We start from the raw sequence: 4,939 nt of genomic DNA, 5'->3' as shown, positions 1-4,939 counted from the left end.
ATTGCTTTTTACAATTTTAAATTTGTCTTTTTATTTATTGTTGAATTATGTTTTGCAATCCTTGTAGTCATTCGATGTAAATTTTTTTTTAAAATGGTAATTGTCTTTTCTATATTTTTCTCCAATATCCTAAATGTCCAGACTGTAACCTTTATTTTTAAATAAATTATCTTTTTTTGGAAGCATTTATTTAAATTATGCGTTTCTTTTTGAAACGGGCGAGCTTCAATATGAAGAGAATATAAACATTTTAGATTGTTCAGTATGTGCTTTAGACAAATTTGTTTATGTTTACAATTAAGTAGAAATAACCGTCTGTTTTTGAATGCTGCCAATTTTAGCTATTCAGTGAGCAAGGTTTTTATCTGCTTAACGGATATTAGGTCATAATTATTTTCTATAAATTTAAAAAAATTCCTTTCTTTAAAGTTTTAAAGCGTAAACAAACCAATAAAAAGAGTTAGGTCCCATAAAATCTAGCAAACAACATTTATAATTTAACAACTGCTGTCCAACAAAAGAGAAAAAATCATTTTATAACAACTTTTTTTGGTACCTTTACGTGTAGAATTTAATTCTCTATCGACGAAACTCCATTGTAGTTAACCTGACATCCATTCTTTCTTGTTTCTAATAGCACATTTTTACCGTCGCTAAAGATTTTTTAATTTATTCAAGAAAAATTGTTGCTGCTTTCTAAATTGAATATTAGTAGAAAGCTATCAGATTTCTAAAGAAATGCTTAATAAGCGCAGCTTAAAAACCTTTTGTTTTAAATTTTTTGGCGTATTGCTACGAAAAAATGTGTATGGTCTGAAAAAATTCAGCAATTATCATTTATATTATAACAACTGCAGTCCAAAAAAAGAATAAGAATTCATTTTAATAAAACTTTTTTTGGTTACTTTACGTGTTGAATTTGATTCTTTTGTGATAAATTTCGATTATAGTAAGCCTAACATCTATTCTGTTTACTTTCTAACCGCACATTTTTACCTTCGCTAAAAATTTTATAATATATTTATTAGAAATTTTTGTTACATTGTGAATTAAATCGTAGTAAAATCTATAAAATTTCTATAAATGTGCTATTAAACAGAAGCTATGAAACGTTTTCTTTCAAGCTTTAAAGCGTACACTTACAAATAAAAAGTTGCAAGTTCTAAAGAATTTGTCAAACATCATTTACATTTCAACGACTGCAGTCAAAAAAAGAGATAAAATCATTTTATTAAAATTTTTTTTAATTACTTAACGTTTACAATTCAATTTTTTTCCGACAAAAATCGATAATAGTCAGCCTAACATGCATTTTGCTTATTTTTTATTAGCACATATTTACCGACGCTAAAAATTTTTGTATATATTGAAAAGAAATTTTTGCTGATATTTTGATTGAATAATAGTTGAAAACTATATTATTTCTAAAGAAGTGCTATATAACAAAAGCTATAAAACGTTTTCTTTCAAGTTTTAAAGCGTATACCAACAAATGAAAAGTGTTATGTCTAATAAATCTAGCAAAGAACATTTATATTTTAACAATTGCAGTCCAAAAAAAGAGGAAATATCATTTTATTTCAACATTTTTTGGTTACTTAACGTGAAGAATTCAATTCTTTTTTAACGAAACTCGATTGTAGTAAACCTGATATCCACTCTGTCTAGTTTCTAATAGCACATTTTTACCTTCACTAACAAGATTTAATATATTTAAGAAGAAATTTATGCTACTTTCTGAATTAAACCGTAGTTCAAAACAATCAGATACATAAAAAAATGCTATAAAACAGAAGCTGTAAAACATTATCTTTCAAGTTTTCAAACGTATACTAATAAGTAAAAAGTGGTATGTCTAATAAAATCCAGCAAATAACATTTATGTTTCAACAACTGCGATCCAAAAAAAGAAAAAAAATCATTTTATTACAAAATTTTTTGGTTACTTTACGAGAAGAACTCAATTCTTTTTCAACGAAAGTCGATTGTATTAAACCTGACATCTATTCTGTTTTGTTTCTAGTAGCACATTTTTATCGTCGCTAAAAATGTTTCAATAAATTTAGAAAGAAATTTTTGCGACTTTCTGAAATCAACCGTAGTTCAAAACTATCCGATGCATAAAGAAATGCTACAAAACAAAAGCTGTAAAACGTTTTCTTTTAGGTTTTAAAGCGTATACTAACAAATACAAAATGTTACGTTTAATAAAATCTAGCAAACAACAATATAATTCAACAACTGCAGTTGAAATAAAGGAAAAAAATCATTTTATTACAACATTTTTTGGTTACTTGACGTGAAGAATTCAATTCTTTTGCAACTAAACTCGATTGTAGTAAACCTGACATTTAATCTGTTTTGTTTTTAGTAGTACGTTTTAACCGTCGCTAAAAATGTTTAAATATATTTACAAAGAAATTTTTGCGACTTTCTGAAATCAACCGTAGTTCAAAACTAGCAGATACATAAAGAAATGCTACATAACAAAAGCTGTAAAACTTTTTCTTTTAAGTTTTCAAGCGTATACTCACAAATAAAAAGTGTTACGATCCATATAATCCAGCTAATAACATTTATAATTCAACAACTTCAGTTCAACAAAAGGAAAAAAATCATTTTAAAACAACATTTTTTAGATACTTAACATGAAGAATTCAATTCTTTTTAAACAAAACTCGATTGTAGTAAACCTTAAATTTAATCTGTTTTATTTCTAGTAGCAGGTTTTAACCGTCGCTAAAAATGTTTAAATAAATTTACAAAGAAATTTTAGCTACTTTCTGAATTAAACCGTAGTTCAAAACATTTAGATACATAAAGAAATGCTATATAGTAAAAGCTCTAAAACATTTTCTTTCCAGTTTTCAAGCTTATACTAATAAGTAAAAAGTGGTATGTCCAATAAAATCCAGCAAATACCATTTATATTTCAACAACTGCAGTCCCGAAAAAGGAAAAAAACCATTTTATTACAAAATTTTTTGGTTACTTTACGTGAGGAACTCAATTCTTTTTCAACGAAAGTCGATAGTAATAAACCTGACCTCCATTCTGTTTTGTTTCTAGTACCACATTTTAACCGTCGCTATAAATGTTTCTATATATTTAGAAAAAAATTTTTGCTACTTTCTAAATTAAACCGTAGTACAAAACTATCGGATACAACAAAAAATGCTATAAAACAAAAGCTGTAAATCGTTTTTTTTAAGTTTTAAAGCGTATACTAACAAATAAAAAGGTTAACATTCAATAAAATCAAGCAAATAACATTTATATTTCAACAAATGCAATCTAAAAAAAGGAAAAAAATCATTTTATTACAACATTTTTTGGTTACTTAACTTGAAGAATTCAATTTCTTTCAACGAAACTCGATTGTAGTAAACCTGACATCTATTCTGTCTTGTTTCTAATAGCACATTTTTACCTGCACTAACAAGATTTAATATATTTAAGAAGAAATTTTTCCTACTTTCTAAATTAAACCGTAGTTCGAAACTATCAGATACATAAAGAAATTCTATAAAACAGAAGCTGTAAAACATTTTCTTTCAAGTTTTCAAGCGTATACTAATAAGTAAGAAGTGGTATGTCTAATAAAATCTAGCAAATAACATTTATAATTCAACAACTGCGATTCGAAAAAAGGAAAAAAATTATTTTATTACAAAATTTTTTGGTTACTTTACGGGAAGAACTCAATTCTTTTTCAACAAAAGTCGATTGTATTAAACCTGACATCTATTCTGTTTTGTTTCTAATAGCACATTTTTACCGTCGCTAAAATTGTTTCAATATATTTAGAAAGAAATTTTTGCGCCTTTCTGAAATCAACTGTAGTTTAAAAAAAGCAAATACTAAAAGAAATGCTATAAAAAAAACCTGTAAAACGTTTTCTTTCAAATTTTTAAGCGCATACTATAAAATAAAAAGTGTTACGTTCAATAAAATCTAGCAAATAACATTTATATTTCAACAACTGTAGTCCAAAAAAAGGAAAAAAATCATGTTATTACAACATTTTTTAATTACTGTACGTGAAGAACTCAAATTTTTTTAACGAAAATCGATTGTAATAATCCCGACATCCATTCTGTTTTGTTTCTAGTAGCACATTTTAACCGTCGCTATGAATATTTAAATATATTTAGAAAGAAATTATTGCTACTTTTTGAATAAACTGTAGTTCAAAACTATCAGATAGAGAAAGAAATGCTATAAAACAAAAGCTGTAAAACATTTTCTTTCTAGTTTTCAAGCGTATACTAACAAATAAAAAGTGTTACGTTCAATAAAATCCAGCAAATAACATTTAAATTCAACAACTGCAGTCCTAAAAAAGTGTAAAAATCATTCCATTTCAACATTTTTATGTTTCCTAACGTGAAGAATTTAATTCTTTTTTAACTAAACTCGATTGTAGTAAACCTGACATTTAATCTGTTTTGTATCTAGTAGCACGTTTTAACCGTCGCTAAAAATGTTTAAATATATATTTGGAAAGAAAGTTTTGCTACCTTCTGAATTAAACCGTACTTCAAAACAATCAGATACATAAAGAAATGCTATAAAGCAAAATATGTAACACATTTTCTTTCAAGTTTTAAAGCGTATACTCACAAATAAAAAGTGTTACGATCAATAAAATCCAGCAAATAACATTTATAATTCAACAACTTCAGTTCCACAAAAGGAAAAAAATCATTTTAAAACAACATTTTTTGGATACTAAAATGAAGAATTCAATTCTTTTTCAACGAAACTCGATTTTAGTAAACCTGAAATTTAATCTGTTTTATTTATAGTGGCACGTTTTAACCGTCGCTAAAAATGTTTAAATATATTTACAAAGAAATTTTAGCTTCTTTCTGAATTAAACCGTAGTTCAAAACTTTTAGATACATAAAGAAATGCTATAAAACAAAAGCTGTAAAAC

This window comes from Polistes canadensis, unplaced genomic scaffold (assembly GCF_001313835.1).
Source record: "Polistes canadensis isolate GaletaPanama2010 unplaced genomic scaffold, ASM131383v1 scaffold_473, whole genome shotgun sequence".
Classification (NCBI taxonomy): Eukaryota; Metazoa; Arthropoda; class Insecta; order Hymenoptera; family Vespidae; genus Polistes; species Polistes canadensis.
This window is presented reverse-complemented; position numbering follows the sequence as displayed.